Raw genomic sequence first — 19,985 nt, 5'->3', positions numbered from 1 at the left:
ACACTGGCCTATTGGTTTTTGGACATTTTACTGCAAATATCTTACAAATTGCACCTTTAATGGACGTTTCTGAGTGGTAAGTTTTTTTTTTAGATGGACCTTCAAAACGTAACTGTAATGTCAATATTAGAACTTCATTATAAACGCTAGCATAACACGCATATATCGCTAACCCAGCAGCAGGGGCGATTCCAGGATTTTATAAATGGGGGGGCACAGGGGGGACCAAGAACCAGTCGGGGGGGCCAATCAAAAAATTCAAATGAAAATAAATACTGGTTTAGAAAATATTAAGCATGGTTCCCAAAACCTTGTGCAAGGCCACATGTTCTAATATAGATGGTATTCTTTTTTTTTTCATTAAACAACAGTTCTGTTCCAGAATAGTTCACTTTAAATAAATTGTCATAATTTACTCATCCTAAAGTTATTTCAAACCTGTATGAGTTTTTCTTCGGCTGAACACAAAATAAAATATTTTGAAGAATCTTAGTAGCCAGAAAGTTGATGAACCCCATTGACTGCATGTTATTTTGTTCCTACATATGAAGTCAATGGGATCCATCAACTGATTTTGGTTACCGACATTCTTAACTCTTTTCTTTTTTGTGTTCAGCAGAAGAAAGAAACTCATACAGGTTTGAAACAAGTTTAGGTATATGACCATTTAAATTAAGTGAACTGTTCCTTTAAGTAGGCTATCTACATTGCGTGTAGCTGGTATTAGTTAACATTCTGACATATCAGGATTTTGGGAAAATATTAGCCTACTTAAAAATGTGTTTTTCTACTCTGTCTGATCTGACTTTCATTGTTTATTAGCCTATATTGTATTTTAACAAAACTGAATGCTATTTTTTACATATTATCTGATATGTTGTCAGACAACAAGAAAGAGTTTAAGCTAGTGACTAAACACGACCCAAAAACACCTCGTGTTTAATCCAACCAGCTGTTACTTTATACTGCTAAAATCCTAATTTAAATGCGACATTGTCTGAAACAATTTACATTGAAGAGCTGATACGAGGTGATTTCGGATTACCTGTGTGTCACATGCAGGGTTGCTCTTCTCATCTGATTGTGCTTATGAGCGCTTTTAATTTTAAATGCGAGTGATAGTTTTATTGTAGATCGCGTATAGCGCAGACAATTCAGCGCAAATTCAAAAATATCAGAGAATACTGTTAAGCATGCGCGCGCATACCGCACCATAGGGAGGGAGAGAGAGAGCTTGTGCACAGAGAACTGGTGTGTGTGTGTGTGTGTGTGTGTGTGTGTGTGTGTGTGTGTGTGTGTGTGTGTGTGTGGGAAAACACTAACCTTTCGTTAAGTCATAATAATCGATCAACCGTCTTCTCGGTCAGTAACATCTGTTGACTGTTAACTTTTACGTGAAATGACAACGGAGGAACCCAGGTGAAAAAAACCGCCAACTTTTAACTCCTTCACTCAGTGTCAGAGAGGCCCTGTCGAGGTTCCGCACGCAGCAGTGAGAAAGCGTGCACGCGTGAGAGAGAGAGGCGCTGCTGAGCGCTAGCACAAGCACATGAAGCCGTATTAAATAGTAAAATAAAATGTAAATGGTAATCATGGTAAATCTATTTGATTTGTGCCAGTATTGAGTCTGTGGCGGGGCGCCCGCCTTCTTCTCGTTTGCACGAGTCTCAAATCAAACAGTGATTGACAACTGGTCCAATGGTGTGGTGGGTGTCATGGTATCTCTTTCCTCCTGTTTTAAAAATGCGCAACTACTGTGCTCGCTTCGTCTTCGCGTTCGAGCAAGTCACAAATCAAACAGTGATAGACAATTGGTCCAATTGTGCGGTGGGTGTTGTGGTGTCTCTTTCCTCCTGTTTTAAAAACGCGCAACTACTGTGCTCGCTTCGTCTTCGCGTTCGCGCGAGTCTCAAATCAAACAGTGATTGACAACTGGTCCAATGGTGTGGTGGGTGTCTGACAACTGGTCCAATGGTGTGGTGGGTGTCATGGTATCTCTTTCCTCCTGTTTTAAAAATGCGCAACTACTGTGCTCGCTTCGTCTTCGCGTTCGCACGAGTCTCAAATCAAACAGTGATTGACAATTGGTCCAATTGTGCGGTGGGTGTTGTGGTGTCTCTTTCCTCCTGTTTTAAAAACGCGCAACTACTGTGCTCGCTTCGTCTTCGCGTTCGCGCGAGTCTCAAATCAAACAGTGATTGACAACTGGTCCAATGGTGTGGTGGGTGTCTGACAACTGGTCCAATGGTGTGGTGGGTGTCATGGTATCTCTTTCCTCCTGTTTTAAAAATGCGCAACTACTGTGCTCGCTTCGTCTTCGCGCGAGTCTCAAATCAAACAGTGATTGACAGCTCTCTGGTCCAATGGTGCGGTGGGAATTTTCAGGTTGACAGTAAATCTAGCTGGCCCAATGAGATTGGAGGGGGGGCACCAGGGGGGGGCCAATCATATTCCAAGGGGGGCCGGTGCCACCCCATGCCCCCCCTCTAGACACGCCCCTGCCCAGCAGTCATTGTAATTAGTCTAGCGTTTTGTAATTATGGAAATAAAATAAAACAATGAAGAAATAAACACGTTTGAGGCTCATGATATGTTATTACCATGTACAGAGATCTTATTATTTATCTATGCCTAGATAAATACAGTTTTTTTATTCTATGGCACTTTTAAAAAGTTGTTTACACAAAGCCACAGGTATGTCAAATGAATATTACTCAACTACTTATAAAGTTCAGCTTAGTTATTGCATTAGCAGCGCAAAAAGTCATTGATTCGATCCCCAAAACAGACAATATAATGTAACTTGTAAGACAACTGAACGATTACTGGAAGTAACGCAAACTGAAAAAGTTCTTATTCTGCTTTCATTGGCTCCTTGTATTATTTAAATGCCCTAAATATTGGTTCGTATGTCAGGACTATATTTACTTCAGTCACTGATTCATCCCTGATATTTAAATCTGACATAACCATATACTCTCTTTTGAGGTGAGATAGGGTGGTCCAGAGCCTTTGTTAATGTCCTGGGAGTAGCTGCAGATCTGATGTGACATTATTAGTCCTCTTGTAATGGTTAGGTAATTAAATTCTGTTTTTCAAATTGTTCTCTAGTTGCATTCATTACATGATCTCTCCTCCTGCTATTTCATAGAGTCTTTTGTGTAAGTGCAATTTGTCCTTGGGGTTGTTTTCAAACTCCATATTCACACGTCACTCTTGACGCACTGCTCTTTGAGTTCAACATATGCTTGTAGATTGCCCAACACACTCACACCCCAGCACAAATATATGCAAGGAGTTGTATAAATGCAATTTTGACTGGATTTTCTCAAATTTCAGTGGAAAAACCTGGTACCTCAATTATTGCAAAATATATATTTTTATTTTTTCCCAAAAAGTTTTTTTTAACCCATTGCTATGTGGTTGGTTAGCTGTTCGGTAGGTAGCTGGTGACAAATGTCCCTTCTTTACTGTAATTTGTGTAATATTTTAATTGTTGTTTGGTCCGCTATGCAAAATTGCATAAAAATGTAAAAGCACATCTCTCCCCCACCATCCCCACAATTTAAAATATTATTTAAGTCTATAATAAAGTATGAGTGATGAATTTCAAATCAAAGTTTAGGTTTATTAGGAGTTTTTTAAAACCCTTTAAAAATAATATTTGTATTATTGTGTGACCCGCTATGCAAAATTGGCTTATTGTATTATTTTGTACTGTTCTCTGTGGTCCACTAATAATATTAGAAATGTTTTTACTTATGAAATCCTCATAATTAGTACGTAATAGGCTTTTCTTTACCCAGTTTTTAAGTCTTTATTTTAAAACACTTTGGGTGTGCTGAATTAAAGACATGAACGTAAACGCCCACTACCATTATTAGGTAACAATGTTGCATGATGTGTAAAAAAAACGCCCCTATTTGTGCATGTGTGAAATTGCACACTATAATTATTTTAAAAGGTGTGGATATTCTCTTGCAAGGGCGGTCTTTCGCATTACTATGACGTCATAGTCACAAACAAAAGTCTGCATTTTAAAACTTACAGGCTTATAGTACAACAACCTCTTAACTGTCTAAAGCATACATGGGCAATATAAGGCCCGGGGGCCGGATCCGGCCCGCATAGTGCTTCAATCCGGCCCCCGCGATGTGCTCACAATTTGTATGAAACTGTCATGGTTGCAGTGTTTCCCATACATTGATTTATCTGTGGTGGGGCGCAAAGAGCTGGTTGGATTAAACAAAGAGTTACTGGGTCGTGGGTCATTATTGGGTCCTGTTTAGTCACTATTTTATAGACAACAGAGGAGATAATATGTAAAAATAGCATTCGGTTGTGTTAAAATGCAATATAATGTGACAGATGAAAGAGTAAAACACGACCCAGTGACGTCACATATATGCTAATTGGCGTGTGACGTCATCACCGCCACAGTATCTCAAAATCCTGTGGGAAACACTGCCTGGTGGTTAATACAAAATAATAAAAAAAGAAATAATAATAATAAATTATTTTCTCATGTCTTGTGTGTTCGTATGGTGTGTGTTATGATTGTTTGCACGTGGGCATATCGCTGTAGAATGACAGTTGAACAATAAATATGCAGGGTAGAAAATGAATCCTTGAAAGTAAATCCAGTTATTGTAATGTTAGAGTAGCCTAGGTCAGACAGGCCTAGCAAAAATAAAGATCAGGCCTTGAAATATGCTGACAAAGTCAAAGTGTAGAGCAGCCTTATACATATTTGCATTGAATTATTTTTTACCATTTAATCATGTAACTATGTTTAATTGCAATTTTCCCAAGTGTGGCCCTCCGCTTACTTTGCCAAAGTAACTGTGGCCCTCGGGCAAAAAAATGTGGCCCACCCCTGGTCTAAAGAGTTCATATAAGTACTTCAGAGGTACATATTGGTCTCAAATAAATACATATCTGCACCTAAATGGTATATATTAAGGACCACTGCCGCAGTGACAGCTTGATACCATGTTTTGACCATTTTTCTATAACACTCCCCAGCAGAGGCGATTCTAGGCTTAGAGCTTTAGGGGTGCTGAGCACCCAATAAGCTCCGCTGCCACCACCACACACTCTTTTTTCCTACAGAAACCAATAATATGTCTATTGTAAAATAACTATCATTTTAACATTGGTTCAACTAACTCCAAAATCCAGATTTTTGAGACCTTTCAGGCATGAAAACGGGTCAGGGGTCAATAAGATGAGAAGAATATTACCCCTCTAGGGTCTGGGAGCATGCTCCCCCTTAGAATTGTTTTAAAATTACATATTTTAAAGCATCAATCTGATGAGTTTTGAGATGCATTTTTTTTGGCCAAACTTTTTATTTCTAATTAATGGCGAGCTAGCACTTTTTTTTGCCAATAATGCCATATTAAAGTATCAGGACAAAAGGTGGGCTACACCAGCAGTGTGGGTATGGTTTTATGTGAATATACAGTGTATCGTTTTAAGTCTTTGTCAAAATGACAAATCTCCTAATTTATAACTTTTATGCCTACAATATATGGTAGGTTTATTAATAGTTTGTTAATTTGCAGCTTTTCTTTTAACAGTCCTTTAATTGAACCATTACCTTTAATATATGTCTAAAACAAAACACTTGTCACTCCTGCACTAAGGGTTAAAAACGTTATCCCCTTCATATTAATCTACATGTGACAAACTAAAAAATATAATTATTGTCTAGTTTGATAGTCAGACTGTTAGTGATTTCACACATAACTTACCGGTACTCGTGGTATACAGTGATATGTAGTTTGTTTTCACTCTGTTCCAAACGCCATGTTTTCATGACGACCGACCAGAAAAGACGCACGTGACGTCATGTTTACATGACTCCCGATTGTTAAAATGAGTCTCAAATTAACGATAAATCATGCAATCAATTTCATCAACGGGGACACACGTATGCAACTACCACTGAGACGCACAAAACTGCATGCGTCTTGTGGAAGAACATTGTAACCGGCGCTACTTCTCTCCGTTTAAGTCTATGGACGAGTCACCCAGGTACTGTACTACTCCGCAGCGCGCGGGTACCCGCCGAACTAAAATAATCCGAAAATAAACACTTATTATAAGTGTACCATGGTGATTCATTATAAGACAAAAACACGGCTTGAAAGATTGATTCGTGATGTACTCGCTCATTATAAACATAACGTAAACATTTTGTAAGATTTGAACAAAAAAGTTGCATCACAACACTTTTAACTGATTCTTACTCTGCGTGTGCTTCGCGCTGAATGGTCGGGCTAAGCGATGCAGGTACAGAGAAGTAGAAGAGGATGACACCATTTGCTAAGCGGGGAGGTTTTCATTTTCTAGCTTAACATATACATTTTAAACCACAAACTACGGAGTATGTTTTGGACATTATTTAACCTTGTCAAAGACGAACGAACATTTTAGAAAAAAATTAATTTCTTGCTCCAAGTTTAGGGGTGCTGAGCTCCTTTTTAGGGGTGCTGAATCAACAATGCTCCCCAGCCCCTTTATTGGGTACATCTTGCTCGGTCCCCCTTTTGCCTTCAGAACAGCTTTAATTCTTCTTGGCATAGATTCAACAAGATGTTGGAAACATTCATCAGAGATTTCGGCATGATAGCATCATGCAGTTGGTGCAAATTTGTCGGCTGCACATTCATGATACGAAATCCTCCTAAATCCCAAAAGTGCCGTATTACCGTGAGTTCACACCAGCTGCGTTTGAGGCGTCTAAAATCTAGGCGTCTAGTTTGGCGCGTGAACATTTTGAGTTTACTCGCTTCATTCACGAGTGAAATTCTAGTCATCAAGACATTCTCACGGAAATTCACATCATGGGAGAGGCTTCTGCGACTCCGCTCGCTTCCTGTAATCATGTCACTACTAGAGCAAGCTCCTGATTGGATAACGTGGTGCGTTTTTCTGCCAAAGTAAAAAAATTTCAACTCACGCGTTTGCCGCAGCAACGCTCAATTTGCATAATTCGCGCAAACTAGATGCGCAAATGAGGCGGAATCGCGTCTACCGCACCGCGCTAAACGCCTCATTCGTGCTGCGAGACCTCCAGACACACGTCAACGCGTCTTTACATTAAATTAACATTGAAATCACTCGTGCTTGACGCCTCTACTGCGGCTAGTCTGAACGCAGCCTTAGATTGAGTTCTGCATGGTGACCGTGAAACACAATAAACTCACGGTCATGTTCAAGAAACCAGTTTTCTTTACTTTTTTCCAATTTTCTACTGTCCAATTTCGGTAAGCCTGTGCAAATTGTAGTCTAGTTTTTTTAGCTGACAGGAATGGCACCCGGTGTGGTCTTCTGCTGCTGTTGTCCACCTGTCTCAAGGTTCAACGTATTGTGCATTCAGAGATGGTATTTTGTAAACCTTGGTTGTAACCAGTGGTTGAGTTACTGTTGCCTTTATATCATCTCGAAACATCTGCCCATTCTCCTCTGACCTCTGACATGAAAAAATTCTGTTCACACAACTGCCGCTCACTGGATATTTTCTCTTTTTTGGACCATTCTCTGTAAACCCTAGAGATAATTGTGAGTGAAAATCCCAGTCAATGTCACTTAAATTCCCTTTCTTCCTCATTCTGAAAGTCGGTTTGAACTTCCGCAAGTCATCTTCATCATGTCTAGATGCCTAAATGAATCGAGTTACTGCCAAGTGATTGGCTGACGTATTTGGTGTAGTTAATAAAGTGGCTGGTGCATGTATATCAGGGTTCCTCAAATCTTACCCTGGAGGACCGGTGCACTACAGAGTTTAGCTCCAACTCTAATCAAACTTACCCACCTGTAAGTGATAATAAAGACCTTTATTAGCTAGCTCAGGTGTGTTTGATAAGGGTTGGAGCTAAACTCTGCAGTGCTCCGGCTCTCCAGGGTAAGATTTGAGGGACCCTGGTGTGGTTAATGGGAATTCTTTAAAACCCTTTAATTATGTATGAGCAACAAAAAATATCTTTTGCAAAAAAATATTTTGCAAAAAAATCTGTTCCCCAGCACATGCATGCACGTCATACTTGTTAGCAGCATAAACGTGCCATCTGCAGCTTTCTTTTTCTAAATTCATTCCTTATTCAGGTCACGTTACTATAAAAAATGCCAATCGTGCTCTGCTGAGAGAAGAGCGATGGGACCTCCGCTGGGGTTTTAGCATGGTTTGCACTGGCTTGACGAAATATAGTCCAAACTGAGGTCTTATTAACCCTTCACATGAAATTACATCACACCTGCGCTACTATGTACAGTTTGGTGCAAAATACAGGGCCACAAAAGTGCTTTACTATAAAGGCACAAGATTACAGACAAAGCAATAATGCTTCTAGCAACAGCATGTTGAATTATTAAACTGCAGAACATCTCTAAACAGGCTCATTAAACCCAATCATCTTTCGATCTTCTGAATACTGTAAAAATGTATTTATTCTTAATGCCATTCCAGCATATATTCATGTGTATTCATATATATATTCATATATATGGCTATATTCAGGGCGAGAACTAATCTATAATCTTTAATCTAAAGCAGTGTTCAGGGACGTCACTAGGATTGGAAGACAGGGGGGGCTCAGCCCACAGAGTATTTGTAACTTGTGTTTGCAAAATTTTTGCACTCACATCTGAGCTACAATTATGTCAACAACAACTAGTCAAGAAACCAAGATGTTAACAAGTAAAACATGACAGACATATCCTCCTCTTCCATTTCTACTTTGTTAAATAAAAGTTACTGTAATGTTAGCTTTTAGACACATCAAAGCTGCATGGGGGAATTTAGGCCAGACTTTGCTCCTGATTAGTTATTCTATAAGCAATGACTTTAATGCTATCTGTATGCTTTTGTAACTGTATGATAAAGTAATAGCATACTATATCTAATTTCTATATTAAGTTGTCCACACACAGAATGCTATGGTGGATAGGTTCAATCAGAGTGCAATTTTGTTTGACTTGCATACAGTTTAACCCAAGAACTAGAGTTTTAAAGTCATAGTGACATTTGACAACACACAGGTTTGAGCATTTCTCAATTAAAGATGATTTATTCTGCCAAATGAATACAATGTATAATATAAATCAACAACAAAAAGGCAGTATTTACCAGGTAAGCTATTGATATGGATCCTTTTTAAAGTGGCTACTGTATAAATACAATAACCTGATGGCGGAAGGAATAAAAGATTTGGAGTAATGATTACTGTATAATATGTACTGTATGACTGCTTTCATTTTTGTTTCACATGTGTATCTGTGGAGAGTGTGGGCATTTACTCATCTTTAGCCTACTTTTAGGTAACATCTACGTATTTAATATTTAATTTATCACATTATATGATAAAATAGTCTCAGGCCTAGTTAGAATATAGCTAGCATATTAAATATAATGAAAAAAAATGTAGTGTATGTTATGCATTGTGCCTAGACCTGCCAACAAATGCTTATTGTTATAAGAAATTCAAGAAAAGAAAAGAAAAACAATCCTTAGACCTATAGACCATTACTGACCTCAATCACACCGGCTCCCTCAGAATCAACTGGCCTGCCAATCTCCTGCAGCTGCTTCTCTTTCTCTCTCCTAAAATATTTTCTAATATCCATCTCATCTGCTCAATTAATTGAAGGATACAACAGTATTGCATTAACAGGGACCCTATGATGACATTTAGTTTTCAGGGAAAACAACATTCTATGGGGATTGATACTGTTGAATATGCCTCTTTTAGAGATATTTTATTTTAGAGATATTTTATTTTAAAGATTATTAGGCCTATATTGTTGGCAAAGAATAAAGAGTTGTGATTAGATTGCTAAGTTAACAATTTCTTGTATTTTGCTTGTGCAAGACTAAAGACTAAAGTTTTTCATGACATAGCAAACCAAAATATTCCCATTCCTTTACCTCAAGAAAACGTAGCTAAAGGTAAGCAGCCAGCAGGTAATTAAAAACAACTTACAATTTCACTCCTCCGTATCACGACACTTACCAATCTTTATTTTACCATTAGCGTGCGTACTAGCGTGTGTATTAGTGATGGGCAGTCCGGCTCTTTCCATTGATTCGGCTCTTTCGGTTCAAGCGCTGGCTCTACATTTTTGTGATGGCAGTCCGGCTCTTTTCATAGATTCGGCTCTTCTGGCTCGGCTCCCTTAGAAGAGCCGGCTCCCCTGCATGCGTCTGAAGATTCGGCTCTGCTCGTTCGCTACAAAGAATCAGCTCTTAGAGCCGCTCGTTCGCGAACGACCCATCACTAATACAGGCAACCGGAAGCGATCGCCGTTTTCCGGTTTGGTCACTTGACGTTCGACATCTAGCGTATTCTGTCCGACTTGTCAGATGTTTTTTTGTAGCTGGATATATAACATTTGTTGAGTCAAAATATTAATGAGGATACGTTTTTTGATAAATCAAATTTTACTGTTGTTCTTATAATCATTTAGGGGGGCTTAGGAACATTTTGGGGTAGCTTCAGCCCCCCTAAAATAGGCCTAATGACGTCCCTGGCAGTGTTTCTCAAACTGGGGGCCGCAAGATGGTGCCAGGGGGGCCCCCAGTTTTATAAAATACATTAATTCATCATGAATTTTTTGTAATTAAACCTAAAAAAATAAGACTACTAACCAACAGCACTGCTTTGTATAATTAATTGTTTTGTTTAATTAAAATGTTACGTTTTAGAACTGTGTTTTGGCATAAATTTTCTTTGGGGGGGGCGCGAAGGAATACACCATACACAAGGGGGGCCGCACACTGAAAAAGTTTCAGAACCACTGATATAAAGTTAATCCATGCACACTGGGCAATTTGACATATCCAGATCACTATAACCTGCATGTTTTTGGACTGTGGGAAAAAAATAAAGTAGTCAGAGTAAACCCCGATACTAACCAACTTCAGGACCGCAGAACTATCCCAGCAAGCAAATTTGGCTAAAACAAGGCAACATTTGGGCTGTCAATTAAAGTCTAAGATGTCTAACCATAGACCAAAAATAGACTATGTGTATACGCTTAGAACATGTAAAAGAAATGAAAGCAAAGACATTGAACACCTGACTTTACGAGTATATTCAAGTTAGGCAAACATGGCATGTAACCAAAATCAAGGTTACTTAGCGTAGAAGTGGGCTACTCATAGCCGGACTATATTTGGCTTATAGTTAGTTGTCATTTCACGCTCTTGGTTTTTGCTTGCTGGGATATGTCATGACTAAACACTAAACACTAATTCAATGATATACACAATTAGATTAGATTTCAACGCAAAGATGCTAATAGAAGCGAAATTGTATGGGGTGATTCGTATGATGTAAACTGGGTGGAGCAAAAACATGCATTATTCACCTCAAACACGTCTTCACGCAAGTTGAAAATATTCAACTCAAGCAAAAAAATTGCATGACACAAAGTTAAATCCCACGAGTAATCTAAAGTGAGGAACACGATGCTTACCGTTTGGTGTGTATGCAAGTGTTGCCTTATTAGGCATTCTGCTACTTCTGTAATTTGGACTGATTCAAAGTTTAAAACCACATTACTATTAAGACATTTATTTAAAAATATTTAATTGAAAATATATATTTATGATATATGAGATGCAATTATATTATATATAAATATATAGAATGATTTCAGAGTGATTGGATGACTTACATAAATACACCTGAATGTGTTTGTATGTATTTGAATGAAATAATGTAAAATTTAAGAATTATGCTGTTCTACTAACACAAGACATTCAATTGTTAATAGTTTTTTCTTTTTAGTTAAATGTATAGTGTATTATACATTTGTTTTGTTGTCATAAATGATTATATGAATATAAATTAAACACAAATCATAAATCAAACATACAAACAAAGATAACAACAAAGCTTAAGCATTTGAACATTTTGACAACTAAACAAAGAAAGCCTTTTATTTTTTTTCCTCAAAGAACAATTTTATAGTTGAGTGTAAAAACTAAAATTATAATTTTTTAAATAAAGTGTTTTCCCTAGCCTGGATGCCAGCCGATCTTAGCCCCGCCCACAAGATTTTGAGAACGGGAAGATCGGTCTGGGGTTTCTGCGTTGAGGAGCTAGTATGCTAGACCCAAAGCTGGTCGAACCAATCAAATTGTCAGGGCGGGCTTTATACGATGATGGACAGATGATCAACAGTAACGTAATGAACCACATCACCAAAGAGCGCGTGTGTTGAATCTGTTTACAATGAAATGGCTGCCGCTGTAGAATTCAGATGTGTGGATTCTGACATTGAGTCTGTTCTAAAAGATATCGACAGATCATTGATTTTAAAAGAGGAACAGAGAGACGCAAGCAAGGCATTTGTTGATGTTTTTGACGTCCTTCCTACGGGATTCGGCAAAAGTTGGTTGCAACTGAAACTGGTATCAAGGCGATGCAACTCGGCGTGCATGACGAGATGGATATAATTAGCGGTCGTTGCCAGCTTCTTTTCGGAAGCCCAGAATCGTGGTTGCTGAATAAGTGGAGGGACATGCTACGCTCCAATATTTTCAAGCCAACGTAAGGGGTATCGTCGTGGATGAAGTTCACCTAACGTACAAATGGTAAGAGATAGTCTTACTGTATGACTTAGTAAATACTTAATATTGTGATATAAACGAAATGTTGTAAACATAGTAGGTGTTGATGTACGTTCTCTAAGACTTAGTATAATCACAATCTTAGTGTTATTGTAGCGAAATAACTAGCAGTTCGGTCAGACTGCAAAAGACTTAACGTACGTCACACACTCCGTTGCTCTGATTGGTCATAGGTCTATCCAGGGCCGCCTTAACCTAATGTGAGGCCCCGGGGCTAAGAGGTTTTGTAGGCCCCCCTTCCCATCGATTTATAGTCTCTTTTTCTAAGTGTAATATATAGGTAATCTACATCACAAAATGCAACTAGTTTCTTTCGAGACATACAACAGTGAGTTTTCCCCCTCTGAGCCAGAAAACACCATAATATCATTATTAACATATCACTGAGCCCACTTGAGCATAAACACAAGACAACATATTTAACAACCACACACAGCAACTTGTGGTGATAATAAAACCAAAATGTGTGAAAGTTTATATGTTTATAAGCTTTATGTTTATATAGTTTTTGGAATATAATTTGCAGAAAATTGCCACTCACTAACTAAATGCTCACCACAGTTTTAAAAATAAAATAAGTTAAAGTTAGTTTTAAAGTGAAAATGCATTAATGATAACAAAAGATAAGTCTTTATAGACAGAATCTTGTTTTTTAATCAGTTATTTATTTTGTAGGCTACTGAAGATATAGTATGCATTGTATTTATAAGCATGTAAACCGACCAAGTATGAATATGCACAAAACAGACAGGGAACATACCTGTATATAAGATCTTTAGATAATGAGATTATAATGGTGCTATCAGGGGATGATCATTTGAGATGGTCTTGTCGCTCTTTACTTTCTTAGACTTGCACCTTTACCGTTGCGTCTCTTTCTCGTCTTTCTACCAACAGATGTGTGTACTGTGAGCTGACGTCGCGTCACACTACATCGCTCCAGCTGCGCACGCGTCACTGATATAAACGCGAGTAAACTTAAACTTTATAACAACTAACAGCATTATGTGCGGGAACTCCTTTCTTAATTTAGCGGCACAGTTTCTTGTGCACGGTGGGAGAGACTTCTGCATGCCAGAGACTCAGCTGAACGAGCACAGAGAGCGAACGAGCGAGCCCGCGCACGAAAGAGAGAGAGAGAGAGCTGCCTGCACCTCACTAGTGCATTATGAAATTTCAGAAATTACTCTTTCATTTGTTGGTGGATTATTTCCCGTTTCTCTGTCACACTCAGTCTAACGTGCAGGAATGTCAAGTTGACAACGCGCACTTAATTACATTACGCAGAATAAAAAATATGTTACGTCTGACATTTTATTTCACGTTAAGTTACAACGGACCAATCAGCAGCCATGTAACGTGCAATTAGAGTGATTGACAGAAAACCCGACAAGTTACAAAACAATATGACATTTTCAGCTCGTCATGAACGCAAACTTGGGAGGCCCTTGAACTTGGGAGGCCCCTGGGCTTCAGCCCAGGTAAGCCCGTGCATTAAGGCCGTCTATCCAATTGAGTGCAGAGGCATTTTTCGGTTGAGACACGCCTCATAATTATAGCTCAATGGAGCTGTATCAGACTCAAATTTTGACTAGAATTGAGTATGACAACGTCAGGCTATGTTTTCCCCTTAGCAAAAAAATCACACTAGCTGTACCTGCTCCAAAAAACATACAAATCATTACAAAATCAAACTAAGAAAATAAATAAAATAAAAAAACAAACTAAAGTAAATACATAAATTGAATGCAACTTATGCAGGCACACATTTAACAAAAATTCTATAATACCATTTATAACACCAAAAGTAATATAAAGTAAACTAATGCTTTTCAGCAAAGACTGCTAATGGCAACTTGATTTCTCTGCTACACCAACTAAAGGTTCTATGTTAATAAAACTTAACCTGTTTAGTTTCACCCTATGTAATAACTAAAATGATTTAGTGCAACAGGTTTCCTCGCAAATTTCTAGGAATGTCAACTTTTTTTTTTTTGAAGGCAGAGTGCACAATGTTTGAAAAATGCTTTGGAAAAGGGAGTCGAGCCGACTACCAAAACACACTTATAGCCAATCAGCAGTAAGGATTGTGTCTACTAACCGACATCGTTGCCTGGGTTGCGTATGTGTGGGGCGGGTCTATCAAAAGAAGGTCCAGATTCTGTTGGTGTCACGGTCCTGTCAGACATCTGTGCTAGATGTAGGTCTGAGTGCATCTGACAGGACCGTGGCAGTATTATGTTCTGTGTGGGGGCATGTGGAATCACATTGTGTGTGTGGCTTCCACATGTTCCCGGTGTCATGTTGCTGTCGTGATCTTGCCAGAACTCAGTATAGGTTCAGGTCTATGTTAGAGGGCAAGATCAATGGCAGCATTGTGTGTACGTGGGAACACGTGTGCTTCACATCATGTATGTGTGACACGTGTTCCCAGTGTTTTGTGGCTGTCATGGTCTTGCCTGACTTTGGTTATTGTCCAGGTCGGATGTTGGCAAGATTATGGCAGCATTGTGTTTATGTGGGAACACGTGTGTTTTCACATCATGTATGTGGGACACGTGTTCCCAGTGTCTTGTCACTTTTACCCTACTCCCTTATGTACTCGTGTCTTAAAGGCATTCCATGCAGTTTGACGTTTTTGTCAAACAGCGACCCCTAGAGTCACTGGGGAAAACTTGCAACTGTCGTAATTTCGCAACCCCACTCTGTACGTACCTGTAAGGATAGTGTTGGGCGTGAATATGCAGAGATGGACTCCGAAAATAATGACCAGGGAATGTTTCACAATTTCATACAAATATTAGGCTACTGCATGTCTACTAAACTACAGATGATGGTAATAGGATAATAAGAAGTTTATGCCAAGTGTAGAGTAGGCATATAATAATAAAGTAGCCTACCGCGTTTGCTGGCTTATTACGTTTTTACAAGATTGCAGCTTAATCACAAGTAAACAGTCTATAGTCTAACGTTATGTCTACTGTATAATTTCATTTGTTTTTTAATTGTAAACATTACAAAATGCATTGACAAAGTTAATTGTAATGTATACGTTGCATTATTTCATAACATTGGCCGTTATTCGTTGGCCATAAGAAATCGAAATTAGACAAATGACTACGTACACATCACAACACAACACTTGAGTTTAGATGGCAAAAAAAACATGTAAGAGAAACGAGTGTTTGTTAGCAAGTCTGCTAAATGCTCTTATGATCGTAAGCTAGCTAGACCCATGTTGAAGTTATTTTACTGGTCTAATTATTAACACTGGATGAATGAACAGCAAAAAAATACGCAAGCAAGCGCAACCACATACAACATAGACCGCAAACAAATTTACAAATGTAATGGTTTTGTTATGTCACAAGCCAGGGGCTGGCTGCTAGTGGTTAAGCCACGCCCCTTCTCAATCTCCACCTCGAGGAGGTCCCCAAAACCAACCCAATGACCAAACAACAACGAGGAACAGGTAAGTATAAAAAAATAATCTTTATTTATTTAAATATTTAAAATGTACTGGGAATTGGGGAAAGGGAAAATTAAAACTAATGTCCGGCTCTGCCCTCCAGGGGAGCCACGAGCTAGTGAGTGACGGGGGGGTGGGGATAACGTCGGGGAACGGGCTCCCGCCTCTGGTTCCCTCTGCCCGTGGCGCGCTCCTTTTCCTTCCTGGAGGCAGAAATAAATCAAAGTCAGGGTTGGTGTAGACTCGTTCGTATCCGTGTACCTGTAGCTAGCTCGAGGCGGTTCGCCGCCTGTCTCACACAGCTCCTCGCTGGTCGACTCGCTCTCCTTCCCTGTTCTCTCTTTCTCCACAGATGACTGCTGGTACACAAAGGCACAATGAATCGGTCTCCAATGGTTCTCTCACCTCTGCGCTGACTACAGCGTTCGGTAGGTAAGGCTCTCTTCCCAGTTCGGTATCTCAGTGCTCACGCTGTTTCTCTCTCTCTCTCCAAAGATAACTGCTTGGACACAAAAGCACAATGACTCGGTCTCCAAAGGTTCTATCAGCTCTGCGCAGACTACAGCGTTCGGCAGGTAATGCTCTCCTCACAGCTTGGTATCTCAGTGCTCACGCTGGTTCTCTCTCTCTCTCCACAGATGACTGCTGGGACACAAGGGCACAATGAATCGGTCTCCAATGGTTCTCTCACCTCCGTGCTGACTACAGCGTGCGGTAGGTAATGCTCTCCTCACAGCTCGGTATCTCAGTGCTCACGCTGGTTCTCTCTCTCTCTCCACAGATGACTGCTGGGACACAAGGGCACAATGAATCGGTCTCCAATGGTTCTCTCACCTTTATGCTGACTACAGCGTTCGGTAGGTGATGCTCTCTTCACAGCTTGGTATCTCAGTGCTCGCGCTGGTTCTCTCTCTCTCTCCACAGATGACTGCTGGGACACAAGGGCACAATGAATCGGTCTCCAATGGTTCTCTCACCTCTATGCTGACTACAGCGTTCGGTAGGTCCTGCTCTCTTCACAGCGTGGTAGCTCAGTGCTCTCGCTGGTTCTCTCTCTCTCTCCACAGATGACTGCTGGGACACAAGGGCACAATGAATCGGTCTCCAATGGTTCTCTCACCTCTGTGCTGACTACAGCGTTCGGTAGGTAATGCTCTCTTCACAGCTCGGTATCTCAGTGCTCACGCTGGTTCTCTCTCTCTCTCCACAGATGACTACTGGGACACAAGGGCACAATGAATCGGTCTCCAATGGTTCTCTCTCTCCACAGATGGCTGCTAGCTACCACTTCGAGGTAGGTACGGCTCTCTGCACAGCTCTCACGGCACACTCCTCTTCCCTGTTGAGTTGGTAGGTTTTAACAGGTTATGCTTAATGTAACAGGGTGGCGGACTTACGATGGCTGGCTACGCGATGCGTCAACTGGACAGTGGTTTTTCCTAGGTGGCGCCGGGGGCCGAAACCCTCTCGGCGAGCTCGTTGGTCCACAGAGGGGCGAGAACGTCACGCCGGCACACCGGGTCGAGCGCTGCCCTTTCCTCGAGACCCGTTGGTCGATCGAAAACTGGACCGGGGCGCCCTCTCGTTGAGACCTCGGGGCGGCGGATCTCCTTCGCCTCAAACTCTGCGATGATGAAAAGAGGACACAGGTAAGGTAGCAATAATACAGATAATACTCACGCACCGTCAATAGCACAGTTCTTCACCGCCACTCATAAACTCAAGTCCGCCGAGCGCCTAGCTGGGAAAATACTTCGAGATGCCAGTTCGTGGTTTTTTTTAAGACTGAAACACACTCACAGCATAATCATGTACAGGTCTTACTCTAGGACCATAGTTCCTTTTTACCGTCTCTGAAACGAGTGACTGGAGGCGGGGGCTACGTCGGACAAGACAACAGCAATCCCACTGCAAGACACAGCATTACACAGCACCACTTCAAGTGAAAATTTCTACATCCAAGACTCACCCACCACAATAGTGCACACAATAGACGCCCGTCTTCCTTTCCTTCGCTCCGGACGGAAATATGGAGATGTTAACTCGGCCTAGTGTTTGTATTTCGTCACTGGAGCTGTTTCACACAAAGGCCCTTCGGCTCACCCACCGCGCTGGCTCAGGGGTAGGGCCGTCCGCTCTCTTTTGGAAACACTCAGAGATATATAGGTCAAATACATACACAATACTTCTGTAAGAAGATTCCGTTACTCACAACTGTTGTATTTTCTTTGTCCTAGATTGACTTCACGCTGTAATAGTTCCAAATGCGCAGACAGGGCGTTTTCCAGCCGCCAACACTATTCTTCCATAAACGTATACTCACAACGGTGCGTCTTTTCTCCCTTCGTTGCTTTCCTCCAAGGTCAGTATTTGTTTACTTCGTTTACTTCGTTTACCTTTAAGGTCTTCGGTATTTTCCTTCACGTAAATCTATAATCCAGAACGAGGGAGAGAGCAATACAGCAGTCCAAAATAGTGTACCAGGTGAGCCCAACCCAGCGCTACGGTCCACATCAACAACAGGAATAATCGACCTCAAACTGTGTTTCAAACTGATCTAAAATACTCCCCTGAGTGTTGTTCTCGCCCAATCACCCGGCGCTCCTCTTGATAACTCTCAGCTGCATGTAATTCGGCTGATTACAGCGTTCGCGGCGCTACCGGATGTCCGGTGTTTTCTTTTACCGGTCCGGGCGGAAACATCCGGGCGGAACCAAACTTGCCCAATTCTTGGTTCCGCCTAAAAGATCGTCACTCCTGTGACAGTTATGTGTTCTGGTTGTATTCTGTGTATTTTTGTATTTTGGACTTTTATTTTGACATCCTGTTCTGTTCTGGCTTTTATTTTGAAATACATCCTGCCATGTTTCACTTCACACTTCCTGTCTGTTTGTATAAAGCCACTTCCTGTACTCCAGTTCAAGGCTGATTATTACATCGCCACATTCTGTTTATCTGCCTGTATTCTGTTTGACCTGTTATCTGTATCTGTTCCTGTTTTGACCTGTGCCTGTTTCTTGGATTTTGATTGTTACTCTGCCTGCCCTGAACCCTAGCCTGTATTTGGATTACGTTTTGTGGATTACCCTGTTTGGATTTGTTTGCTGGCCCTTATTGGGATTTTACATAATAAACACCTTTTGCACATGGATTCACATCTTCATCGCTTTCTTTAAAGCACCCGTTACAACAAATAAGAGATTTACTTACTTGTCCATCAACAAGATCGCCAGATCAGCATCCCTTTTGCATCAAGTGCTGTCTATTAGCTCACGCCAACGAATAAAACCTGACCGAGTGGGACTCTTGTCCGGTACCTAACTAGGTCAGATTATCTTTTTAGCTTTATAATCTCTTCCGAACGGGTTTTCTTAGCTGTTTCCCTCATAGAGCATCACGTCTCAAATGCGCGCGTGCAGTTGTTGTTACAGGCTTGTTTGGCTTCGTGCGGCGCTGCGGGAGCCGACAGCCGGATGACGTCAAAGTGCCGTCTCGGATCATTCTCGCGGTACTTTTGCGTCGTCCGACTGCCGGTTCTTGCGGCGCTGCACGGGGTCGAACAGGCCTAACGTGTGTGACGTCGTTGCCGTAAAGCAAGTCGTGATTCTCGCGAGATTTGTCAGGGGCGGTTCTCTCAAGCTTGCATTGGTGGTTTTGCTAGCGGCGTCCTCCCCGAGCTTCAACAGAAGGATGATTCGCCATACTATGACTTCGTTTACCATCGAAATGACTTTGAAGCTGTTATATTAAGGTAAATTAACTGCATAGTGTGTCTTTAAGTGATTAATTATGTTCACCTGTTCCCCATTGATGTGCTGTCTATTTAATGCCCTCGTGTTCTCTGTGTGGTGTGCGTGCGTTGTCGTATTCAGTGTT

The sequence above is a fragment of the Misgurnus anguillicaudatus genome, chromosome 13 (genome assembly GCF_027580225.2).
Source record: "Misgurnus anguillicaudatus chromosome 13, ASM2758022v2, whole genome shotgun sequence".
NCBI classification, from domain to species: Eukaryota; Metazoa; Chordata; class Actinopteri; order Cypriniformes; family Cobitidae; genus Misgurnus; species Misgurnus anguillicaudatus.
This window is presented reverse-complemented; position numbering follows the sequence as displayed.